Source organism: Tamandua tetradactyla, chromosome 4, assembly GCF_023851605.1.
Source record: "Tamandua tetradactyla isolate mTamTet1 chromosome 4, mTamTet1.pri, whole genome shotgun sequence".
Taxonomy (NCBI): domain Eukaryota; kingdom Metazoa; phylum Chordata; class Mammalia; order Pilosa; family Myrmecophagidae; genus Tamandua; species Tamandua tetradactyla.
This window is the reverse complement of record NC_135330.1, coordinates 13,973,848-13,986,963: the sequence shown is the minus strand read 5'-3', so window position 1 is coordinate 13,986,963 and position 13,116 is coordinate 13,973,848.

Genomic DNA, 13,116 nt, shown 5'->3' with positions numbered 1-13,116 from the left:
GATGGGAGTATGTTGATGGTGGCATGTAGTGTGGTGAGGATATCTCTGCCAAGTAGGTGTGTAGGGCACTAAGAAATGTGTGACTAAGAAGGAGTGCGTGAGTAGGTGGCCCGTGAATTGGCAAACTAGGGATGGAGTGCATCTGGGTATGAAGGGGTTCCTTCTATCCCCATGACCTGAATGGCTGATATATAAGTTTGGCCAGAATAAGTATTAAGAGTTGAACATGTGGCCCCCATGTCCAAAAGGAAGGTGTGCCAGTTTGAAAGGATGCATGTACCCTAGAAAAGCCATGTTTTAATCCTAATCCCATTTTGTAAAGGCAGCCATTTCTTCTAATCCCTGTTCAGTACCGTATGCTTGAATCTGTAATTAGATCATCTCCTTGGAGATGTGACTCAATCTAGAGTGGTTGTTAAGCTGGATTAGGTGGAGACGTGTCTCCACTCATTTAGGTGGGTCTTGTTTAGTTTACTGGAATCTTATAAAAGAGGAACTATTTTGGAGAATGCGAGAGATTCTGAGAGAGCAGAACGATGTAGCCACGAGAAGCAGAGAGTCCACCAGCCCATGACCTTTGGAGATGAAGAAGGAAAATGCCTCCCAGGGAGCTTCATGAAACAGGAAGCTGGGAGAGAAAGCTAACAGATGACTCCATGTTCACCATATGCCCTTCCAACCGAGAGAGAAACCCTGATTGTGTCTGCTATGTGCCTTCTCAGTTGAGAGAGAAACCTTGAACTTCATTGGCCTTTTGAACCAATGTATCTTTCCGTGGGTGCTTTTGATTGGAATTTCTATAGATTTGTATTAATTGGGACATTTTCTTGGCCTTAGAACTGTAAACTATCAGTTTATTAAATTCCCCTTTTGAAAAGCCATTCTGTTTCTAGTATATTGCATTCTGGGAGCTAGCAAACCAGAACAGAAGGTAATAGGTTTACCTTTGATGAGAAAAGTTACCTGAGGCTCCTGGTGGTCAGTGGTGGGGGCCGGTGAAAGCCTTGGGCCCCATAAGTTCTTGTTGAGGATGCCAAGAAGGTCAGCAGCAGCTGAAGTTTGGGAGGATGTTTGTGGACCTAGAGGGTTTGGGGAAAGTCTGTTTTCCAATGACCTGCTTGACTTCATAGTGGGCAAGGCCTGGTGGGTGGCTTGGGGTCAGGGCATTGCTTTGCCCAGTATCTCATAGAGTTGCATTGGAATCAAGATCCAGGGGTAGATGGGTGGCCTGCTTGACTAAGTTTTTCACTTATTGGTGGCCTGAAAGGGCCATGGCTATCATTTGAAGGTTAACTTTTTTCTCTTCCATTATAATTTCCACCCAGTTTTTAAAAACCTTAAAGGCAGCAGCCATTAGATCTTGTTGTGGGATGAGGGAGACCCTCTTCAAATTTTGTGTCTTATATCTGAGGTGGCCTGGGAAATGAAGTAGGAATTTAGCCAAAGGCGTCTCTCAAGGCTTTCAGGGGTGAGACATGTGAATGCAAGCAGAGCTTCAGTGAACGTGGGCATAAATTGGGCTGGGTTTTCATCAGATCCCTGAAAGATTTCTTTGAGTTTATCAAAACTGACAATTTTTAGCTAGGCTTTCTCAGGTCCTGCAAGGATGCAGGTTTGGAAGTGGTTGTGTTTTTGTTTGTCAAGGTGGTTTATTTGATATTGCCAATTGGGGTCCACTTGGGGTACTACTTGTTCCTTGGGGGATTTGGTGTTGCCTGTAGTGTGAAAAGTGTTTGCATGTTGTCATGTCACCTGCTGGACTCTTTGCTTGTCCTTTGAAGGTAAAGTGGAATTGAAGATTATGTAGAGGTCTTGCCAGGTGAGATTATAAGATTGTAAAAGAAATGTAAATTCTTTGATATATTGAGTGGGATTGATGGAAAATGAACCTAGCTTTTTCTCTATTTGGGACATGTCCCTCAGGCAGAGTGGGACATGCATGTGGACTATACCTTTGGTACTGGTTACTTTGCACAGTATAAGAGGGTCAGGTGGTAAATGATGGCAGCATGTGCAGGAATGGGTTTCAGAGGGAGTCATAGAGAATGGAGGTTGAGGGTGTGGGACCCTAGGAGGTTGGTTGTCCTGCTGAGCTGGTTGTCTCTTAGAAGAGGGGGACTTGTTGGCGAGGTTGAAATCATCAGATTGATTAGGGTAAGCAGGGGGATATTGATCTGGTGGGGCTGAGGTGGGGGCCAGGTGCGGGCTACAAGGATATGGTAGGTTGAGCAAGAGGTGCAAAAAGAGAGATGAGACAGAGGGAAAAGAACCTAATAACTAATCTTGGTAACCTAATGTTTTGTATTGTTTGAGTAGGCACCCTAAGGGTGTGACCATGGAGGGAAGGAACTGACTTGCACCCATGTCACCAAAGTAGGAGAAGAAAAGGTATCCTCAGAGTTGAGTGCCCCCAAAGTCAGAAGGAACTGGACAGATTAGAGTGTTCTCCCAGAGGGAGGCTCACATCCTGGGTTCAATCTTGAGACTAAGTGTACCTTTGTTCAGAGGGATTGCCGGGGCTGCATCAGAGCCCAGTATAGGGGCTTTTGAAAACAGACAAGAGTCTGACAAGCAGGTAGAGGTTTTTTTTTTTTTCATTTTTTCTTTTATGGTGACAGGGGTAGGCGAGGTGGACTTACATTTTTGGTTCTGGCAGGCTTGGGTGAAGTTTCCAGTTCCTTTATGGTGGTGTGGCCATCATCAGAGGTAGAGTTTGCAGGGTGAGCCCAGATGGGTTCTTAGGGACTCTGTTACTGATTAGACTGACAGGATTGGGGAATAAGCCCAGGATGAGCTGCCATTGCCCATTACTTCCCCAGTTGCAAGCTGGAGTGGGTTGACGAATCCCTTGCCTCACAGACTGCCTGGAGAGATATAGAGGGGGACCCTAGCCAAGACCCACTGACCAGGATATAGGCGTAAGCCTGGGACAAGCTGCCACTGTCCATTGCTTCCTAGGTTGTAAGGTCATGGGCTGGGGGTCACATTGCTCCACGTCCTGGGTTTTGGCACCAGTTGAAAGGTAAGCTCGCCAGGGATGAGGGGGGGAACAAAGGAGTTCAGGCAAATGTTTTACTTCAGGAAGAAACAGAACCACCTGTGCAGTACTTAAGAGTGAAGCAACTGCCTCTCTTCCTCAACATTTTCTTTTTGCATGGGCAGGCACTGGAAATTGAACCTGGTTCTCTGGCATGGCAGGCGAGATCTCCCTCACTTTTGAAGGCAACTTGCCTGAATAAAGAATTCTTGGCTGGAAGTCTTTTCTCTTTTCAGGATCTTAAATATATTATATCACTGCTTTCTCACCTCCATGATGCCTGTTGGGTAGTTCAAATTTAGTCTTATTTAGTTTTTCTTGTATGTAATAAATTGCTTTTCTCTTGCTGGTTTCAGGACTTTCTGCTTCTGTTCAAAATTTGACAGACTGATTAGTATGTGTCTTGGAGTAGACCTATTTGGATTTATTCTACTTGGGGTTTTTTGGAATTTTTTTATTTGCATATTTATGATTTTATAAGTGTTGGGACATTTTCCCTCATTATTTCCTCAACTAATCTTCCTGGCTCTTTACTCTTTTCTTCTCTTTCTGGAATACTGATGATTCTTTTATTTGTGTGCTTCATGTTATCTGTGATTTCCCTGTGATCCAATTTAAATTTTTCCATCTTTTTTTGCCATTTGTTCTTTTGTCTGTTTGAATTCAATTGTCCTGTCCTCTAATTCACTTATTTTTTTCTTCATCATCAAATCTGCTGTTGTGTATCTCTAGTATATTTTTAATTTGCTCTACCATACATTTCATCTCTGTGAAATCTGCTTTTTCTCTATTTATTCTTTTAAATTCTTCTTTAAGCCCTTTTAGTGTCTTCTTGATCTCCTTTATGTCATTAGTCAACCATTAAATTTGTTTAATAGAGTTGTATGAACATCTTTGATTAGTTGTTCCAAAGTTTGAGTCTCTTGCAGTGTTTTAATCTGGTCATTTGGCTGGGCCACATCTACTGCATCTTCATATGCTTTATGATTTTCTGCTGGCATTGAGGCATTTAATTATATTGATAGAATAAATAAAACAACTTGGGAGTTGATCTCCCTCAGTAGTCCAAGGTTTTGTTTTTGCATTGAAAGTCCCCTTTTGTACTTGATTTGTCAATAATTTCCCATCAAACTGAAGCCCAGACCTCATTCAGGAGATGCAACTCTACTTGAGGATCTGTTTAAAACTAGAGAGATAGGCAGTTTTCCTGACAGCACTTTGTTTCTTCCCAGAAGATGGTGGTCTTGGGCCTCCTCTTCCCCTCAGACCTGGGGGAATTGCACCAGATTTCCTTACAGCTCACCTGACTGTAGCAGCTGGGTGAGCTACAAGGAGACCTGGTGCAATTCTAGCCAGGTTTGCTGGTTCCAGTGCACGCTGAAAGCCACCAACCCTGGGGCTGGGGATTGGCCAGTGTGCATCTTAGCAGGGATTCACTTGTGGGCAAGATGGGACTGGTGGCCCCCAGGCTCCCTTTGGAATGACCTTGGGCTGTGGGACTGGGTATGCCCACTGCCCCTGTTCATAGCCTATCTGGAAATGCCTGCAGGCTAGGGATCACATGGGGCATGGGGCTCATTAAGGGGCGTGGGGAGCAGGAGTAGGGATGTGTGGTGCAGGATGTAGCATGGGGCACAGGGCATGGTGGCGTGTGTGGTGTGTGTGTGTGTGGCACAGGGTGGGGTACAGGGTGTTTGGGCTTGGGGCAGGGCACATTGCAGTGGCATGGGGGTGGGATGCAGCGTGTCTGTGCAGGGATGTGGGGTGCATCATGAGTGTGAGGTCACAGGGGGTGGACCACAGGGTGCAGGGCATGGGGGTCGATGTGTGTGGGCATAAGTGTGTAGGGCATGGGGGGGCATGTGGCGTGGGGGCATGGGGGTGTGAGGCGTGATGTGGCTTCCTTCCTTGTCCCTGCCTCCTTCTCTGTTTACTCCTGAGGGCTCTGGACTTCTGTATGGAAAGGGGAGTAGTAGGCTCTGAGTGCTAGCTGGGTGGTCTCTATGATCAGGTGTGGTAGTTAGGTTCAGATGTCAACTTGGCCAGGTGAAGGTACCTAGTTCTGTTGCTGTGAACATGAGCCAGTGGTATGTGAAGCTCACCTGTTGCTGATTACATCTGCAGTCAGCTAGGAGGCGTGCCTGCTGCAATGAATGATGTTTGATTTAATTGGCTGGTGCTTAAATGAGAGAGCTCAATGTGGCACAGCCCAAGCAGCTCAGTATACCTCATCTCAGCACTTGCAGCTCAGTCTGAGGCTTTGGAGATGCAGAAAGGAATCACCCCAGGGAAAGTTTTTGGAACTCAGAGGCCTGGAAAGAAGGCCAGCAGAGATCGCCCTGTGTCTTCCCATGTAAGAAAAAACCTCAGTTGAAAGATAGCTGCCTTTCCTCTGAAGAACTATATGTTAACTAAATAAATCCCCTTTTATTGAAAGCCAATCCATTTCTGGTGTGTTGCATTCTGGCAGCTAGCAAACTAGAACAGCAGGGAAAGCAAGTTTACTGGTCTTCTGGTTCCACAAGGGCTCTCTGAACTGTGGAGCAGAGGGAGCTGACCTCCTGAGCTAGCTGTGGTGGCAGGTACTTCCCTGGGTGCGGCCTCTCATGTCCAGTGGAATCCAGATGGAGCCCACTCACCACATTCTCTGTGTTACAAATTCCTCAGCTTTTTCATCCAGGATCTCCCTCTATAGTGTAGAAGACCCTCGCAGGTCACTTATGCCTTGGAACTGCTATCCTGGTTGTTTTCCTGTCACTTCTCTAATTCAGTGGGAGCAAGGGTGAACTCAGCCTATCCTATCCCATTATGTTCCCAGATGTCTTCTCGAGTATTTTTAAGATCCTTTTAAAAAGACTTTTTTAGGACTTTGTTTGATATGTCCACATTCTCATCTTTTTTGTTGGTGTTTTCCGTATTTTTATCGTCTTCCTTTGGATGGGCCATCATTTCCTGTTTCTTTTTTTTTTTCTTTATTTAATCAAGGTGACAAAAATATCTGAAAGTAAATAGAGGAGTTAACATGATTTTAAAAAGACATACTTTTTTAAATGTGTTTTTAAACAGTAAGGAAGGAGATGGTTAATATACATATCAATAAGTATATTGGTCTGATAAGACATAGAATCTTTGTCAGCTAGGCAAATTACTCAGATAGTTAAAAAGTTTTCATAGCTTCTCACCAAAAGCAAACAAATAATCCAAGAAAATATTGTCATTTCAATGGAATGAAAACCAAATTCGTGTTTTGCATGGTGATACACCTGATAAGGAAACTGAAAAATCTTATAAAACTATAAAATCTTAGCCAACCTTAATCACAGCTGATAAAATTTAATTCCAACAAGACTTCTACAACTTTTTATATCCATCCATTTTGTCCTTCACATTCCTGTTTCTCATTCTATAACAATCAATCATTTTACTTTAGGGGGAAAATCTTTTTCCTTAGCAAAAACACTTCCTGCATACTTTACATATTTAAATTACCAAAAAAGATCTTGAAGTCAATCTTCAAGCGAACATCCTACAAAATACAATTCTTTTGTTGTTGTTGTTTTTTCTTTCTTTTTATGTGGAAAATAACATATGTACAAAAAAGTGATACATTTCAATGCACACCATAACAATTAGTTATAGAACAGATTTCAGAGTTTGGTATGGGTTACAATTCCACAATTTTAGGTTTTTACTTGCAGTTGCTCTAAGATACTGGAGACTAAAAGAAATATCAATATAATGATTCAGCAGTCACACTCATTTATTAAACCCTACCCTCTCTGTATAACTCCACCATCACCTTTGATCTTTCTCCCACTCTTCAGGGGTAGTTTGGCTATGCCCATTCTAGCTTTTTCATGTTAGAAGTGGATGTCAATAATATGGGGTAGGGAGATGGAATTAGCTGATGTTCTGGAGAGGCTGGTTCAGGACTTATCTGGTCTGGGGACCCATCAGGAGGTTGTAGGTTTCTGGAAAGTTGCCCTATAGAAACTTTGTGGAATCATATATAACACCTGTTTCTTTTTCTCATACTTTTGTGTTGAGCACTGTACATCGTAATAGTTTAAAATGTTAACTCTGGGATTTACTCCCTGAGTAAATCTGTTTTTGGTTTGGTAACCAGCTTGTGATAAAACAGAGATTTCCTTGAGCCTCAGACCCCCACCAGGAAGGTCTGTCCAAGGAAAATGCAGTGTGTGCAGGGCTTTCCCTTCTTTCTGGGCCTCTGCCTTGTCCTGGCTTTTGCTTCTTAGTTGTTTTGGAGTCTCCCTGTTTATAGGAGTTTGGTAGTCCCCTTGATTTCCCAGAAGACAGGCCTTGCTCTCCTGGGTGTTTGAAGCTGGTAGGCCTTTGTCCCAGACCATCTGCTTCTGTAGTCTCTTTACTCCTTTTGTTGTCTGAAGCTGCTTTTGCCTGAGGAGGACACATCAAGTCAGTCTTTCTCAGCCATAACAGGAAGCTACAAAGAAAGTGCAGACTGGCTTCAAAGCATCCTAGTGTATTAGTTTGCTAAAGCTTCCAGAATACAATATACCAGAAAAGAACCAGTTTTATAAAGGGGATTTATGATGTTACAAGTTTACAGTTCTAAGGCCTTAAAAATCTTCTACTGAAGTCATCCAGGAAAGACAGCCTGACAAAGAAGAAAGGCCAATGTCTGTCATGTGAGAAGGCATGTGGCTGGTGTCTGCTGGTCCTTGCATTGCTTCCAGCTTCTGCTGTGCCCTCCTCCCTGCTCCATCATCTTCCCTGGAGATCTCTATATTTGTTGTTTTAAGTTGCTAAATTTGGGGTAATTTTTTATGCAGCAATAGATAATGAATACAATGGACCAATACATTTCATATTTTGCTTAAGTCAGTTTGCTTTGGTTTCCTGTCACATGCTATCATGGTCAGGTTCATGTGTCAACTTTGGCTAAGTGGTGGTATCTGTTCGTCTGGTGGGGCAAGTGTTGGCCTGTCTGTTGTGATGAGGGCATTTCATAGACTTAAATCATGATCACGTCAGCTGCATCCACAGCTGATTCCATTTGTAATCAGCCAAGGGGCGTGTCTTCTGCAATGAGTGATGCTCAATCTAATCACTGGAAGCCTTTTAAGGAGAATTCAGAAGAGACAGGTCTCTTCCTGCTTTGGATGGCGAGCCTCTCTTGTGGAGTTCATCCAGACCCTCCATCGGGATCGTCTGCTTCACAGCCTGCCCTGCAGAGTTTGGACTCTGCATTCCCATGGTTATGTGAGACACTTTTATAAATTTTATATTTGTGAGTGTTTCCTGTTGATTCTGCTTCTCTAGAGAACCCTAACTAATACACATGCCAATGAAACACTTTTAACTGAAATGGAAAATGTGCTAGGAAAACTGCACCAAGAGTGGAGGATACAAATTACAGTTATGGTATGGGCTGAGTTGAGAGTGTAAGTTGGGAGACAGCAAAATTTCCTTTACCATGTCCTGGGAAATTGGCTTTAAAAAATTGTATTGGGGCTGGCCACAGTGGCTCAGCAGGCAGAGTTCTCACCTGTGATGCCAGAGACCTGGGTTTGATTTCCAGTGCCTGCCCATGCCAAAAAAAAAAAAAAAAAAAGATTGTGTTGAAATAACTGGTTAAACTGTATTCTGTTTCATCTTTTAAGAATCAAAAATGTTTACTTGGGCTACAGCATTAAAGAACTTGGTAAGAAAACTTCAAGATGGCGGGGTGTGTGGTTTTAGCTACTCCAGTGAGTGCTTACTGTGTGCTAGCACCTCTCCTATAGTTTACACATATATTAACAATTTAATTTAATCATCACAACAACTTTATGAGATAGATTTTGTTTTATTATCCTCATTTTACAGATGAGGAAACTAGGGCACAGAGAGGCTGAGTAGATAGCCCTGAACATGCCTTTCCCCGAATCTTGCAAGTAGTAAGGATTTGTGACCTAGGCAGTCTGGAAGGAGAGGGGGGAGAGAGGATAGGAGAGGGTAGCAGGCTCTGCCCCTGGAGCTCATTTCAGAGGCTGGTTGTGATCTGATGTTATATGATCCTGAAAGTAGGTGTCTTAATTTTGTGCCCTGGACATTTCTCTTGCCTTCGCCTCATCCTAGAGGGAGTTGCAGAACATGTGGTCAAGAGGCAACAAGAAGCCAGCCAGCAGGTATTTTAAAGCAGAGGTGGGACATGGCCCAAGGGCTCTTCTAGAAAGCTTACTCCAGCAGCAGAGTGGTGGGTGGGATGAACGGGATAAGACTGGAGGTGAGAAGACAGGTAAGGAAGCTATGAAATGAGTCCAGGTAACAGTACGAGAGCAGGGGCAGTCTGGGTGCATGGAAAAGACAAAAGTGGGAGAGAGTTCAGAAATTAATAATAATAAAAATTTATTGAGTAATTATTATAAGTGAGGCTTTGCACTTAGAGTTTTTCTCTTTTAATCTTTGACTGAACACTGTTTGGTTGGTACTCCTATTATCTTGTTAATAGGAGTACCTCATCTTAGAGATGAGGAAACTGAAGCTTAGTGAGGTAAATGTCACCAAGTGACCTTTGAAGTTGTGACCATAAGTGGACACAGCCTTGTGATATACAGAATCTAATTATGCATCATTTAAGTGCAGTAAAAATCTGCAATAGTATGAATATTTTATGTAATGCTGTTGGTAGGTGAATCTGTACTTGCTCAGCCCTATCCTTACTTGGGGAGGACACGGAAGTGAGGGCATCTAGTGTTGGGGAGGGAGGATATATGTTGGTGCCACCATCTGCTGTGCCAGCCTGCCTTCTCAGAGTTCCTGAACCAGGCCAACAAATGGGTGAACTGTCTGGAAGATTTCTGGAATCCCTGCTACAGTCCTGGGAATCCAGCTAATCATGGGCCCCCGAATTGCCCCAGAACCTACTGGGCATTGCCCTAAGGTAGCATCAAAGCCCAGCCTAGGCTTTGAAATTTCCAATTAAAATCACAAATGTAAATCAGTTTGGATCCTGCTGCCAAACCCCAAACTCAGTTGTGTAGGCTCATCCCCAGCCTCCAGCTGCTCCTTCCTTGCATTTAAGACAACTCTGTATTTTATGTAACTGTATGTTTTGGACTCTACTTTTAATGCCATGTGGACTTTTAATATCTATATACTCCAACACATTGGGAGAACATGAAAAGGAAATAGAATTTCAATAAGTTCAAAGCTCCTTACATCTAAATGGAATAAATATCTTAAGAGCTAAAGAAAAGCAACATATAGTTAAGTGCTGTAGCTGCAGAGGAGGGAATCTAAGGGAAACAGGCTATGAGACCAGCATTTTTGTGGGTATTGGCAGCAAGTAAAAGCCATCCCAGTGGTAGTTCTGATTGTTGAACAATCTTAGCTGATTGAAAAGATGTCAGAGGAAATGACTGAGACTGGGATGACATAATTGCTTTCTTTGTGATTATGAATCTTTCATTCCTGGAAAGATAAGGAATTAAGAATACACAGGTATAAATTAATCAGTTAATGTATTTAGTTTTAAGTGTGTGCTTTGTTTGAGGAGATTTGGCTTATTAAAATCAGTCAACTTTGTGATTCTGTGTAATTGAGTGACTGATTTACATTTGTGATTTTAATTGGAAATTTCACTAAGTTTACAGGGGGTTGAAAATTTTAAGACTACATAAAAACTACCATATTTATAAGTTTGATGCATTGGTTTATTAGCCTTCTTTAAGTATCTCTGGGAAGGCTTGTCTATTGATTAAAATACTTTAAAAGGAAATTAAATATATTGAATTTATTGGTGAGTTTTAAAGTCCTTAAAAGAGTCAACTTGTACATTTGCAAAATGTGTCAAGTACTATCAACAGCCCCTAAAAAGAGTTGTTAAAATTTGTCGCTTTGTAAATAGAATATTATGACTTGTAAACTGAACTCAGCTTAAGGCTGGCCTAGGGTTTTTGTTTTTTTTTTAAAGTATGTGCATGTTCAATATTGCATTGTTGGTTATAGTAATAAATCGGGAACAATTTAAATACCCAACTGTAGGGCATTGGTTAAATAAATTGTGTTCTACCCATCCAATATAATACAATGTATCATTAAAAATTATGCTATAGATCTGTATTTATGAAATGCATAATAGTTTAAGTACACAAAGCCACATATATACACGTACACTGTACACGCACTGTAAGCTTATGGTAAAATGCACATATATAATTCAAATAGGTATACTGGTTTATTTCAGCATTGTTAATATAGCAAAAATAATCCCAGAAGTTTACCCAATTTCTATTAAAAAGCAAATTGGTTAAATAAATTATGGTGCATCTATACATTGGGACACCATGGAGCAGATAAAAAGAATCAGGTAGATTTTTATACCCTGATGTAGAAAGGCATCTATGACATATCATTAATTGAGAAAGGTAAGTTACAAGATAGTCTGTTCAGTATTACCATTTGTGTTATTGTAAAAAAAGGAGCTGTTGGTGTGATGGTTGTGTATATGGCTGTTGCTTTGCACAATGTTGCACAGCCCCAGGGGGCACCATTCACATTGTGTCACACGGTACTCTATGTGACTGGGGCTCCCTGAAGTGCAAAATGCATGTATGCGTGTGTGTGCATGTAGGGATGGATATATTCATGAGCGTGTGTGTATGTATATAGGCACTGTATGTGCGTGCAGTATATGTACATTTATAAATGCACAGGAAATGCATAGAGAATGACTACAATGATACCAAACACTTTGCTAACATGGTTTAATTTAGGGAGTAGGACTGGGGGAGGTGTGTGTGTGCGTGCGCACTGGTGGTGTTGATCACGGAAAATTTCCTTTTCACATCATACCCTTCTGTGCTATTTGAATTTGTTTACAAACATTTATTGCTTCTTTTTTTTTCACTTTTTTAAAAATGTTTTTTTCTTTTATTGTGAAAAATAACATAAATAGAAAAAAGCAATACATTCCAGGTTTCAAAACACAGCACAACAATTAGTTGTAGAACAGACTTCAGAGTTTGGTATGGGTTTACAATTCTGTAATTTTTGGTTTTTACCTCTAGCTGTTCCAAGACACTGGAGACGAAAAGAAATGTCAGTATAATGATTCTGCCCTCATACTCATTTGTTAAATCCTATCTTCTCTGGCCTAGGTTCTTAATTTGTTCCTTTAATAAATTGGCTATTAATTTTTAAAAACAATATAGTCTATGAATAATCTTTTCTGTGCACTAAAACCACCTTCAAGGAAATAAATTATAATAAAGAACTCTTTTTGTCTGGTTGGTAGTTTGCTAAGGTCACATAACTAGTGAGCGGCAGAAGCAGGATTCAAACCACAAAACCTGACCCACACCCCACTGCAACTAGCCCGAGAATAAACCATTGTGCATTACTTTTTTAATCCCCTTGGATACATGGTCTGAGAACATGCATTACTTTGGTTTTTCTCTTGATGTGATTTTTCTTTTTCACTAAACTAGGAGCAAAGTGACTGCAGAGACTGCCTTCCACCTTTGTATCTCCAGTTCTTAGCCCAATGCCTGTGTGCTGGACACGTGAGCGAGGAGAGCCCGGTAAGACTGGTACTTTGGGGTCAAAGTGAGGAGAGTATTTCAAGTGGGGAGGGCCCGCAGTTACATTCCCCAGGTGGTCACACAAAAAGGCCCAAAGTGGCTATGGGGTGTGACCAATAGGAAGTCACTAGAGACCTTCCTGACAGCCCAGTGGATCCTCTTTGTGTCTTGCCAATGCTCCGGCCTCCAAACCCTGAAGGCCTTGCTGTCAGGGAGAGTCCTGCCAGGGTCTGAGCACAGGGGCGCTGTCAGGAGACACCAGCCACACGTCCAGGACTTACGTACTCACAGAGGTGTCAGCAGAGTCTGCATATCCCAGCAAAACCATCAGGACTATATGGTGTGGAGCAGCGGGAGTTGGGGAAGGGGCTCCATACCCACCCCAGATCTCCCCTCTCTCTCCATCCACCCTTGGATCAGGACATTTTTACTCAACTTCCTCTAGCATACCACCTAAAGTGTAAATGGCGAAGTAATATCTGACCTTGTCCTTTGTGGTAGCAATTGGTCTCAAAGTTCTTGCTCCTTGTTCCT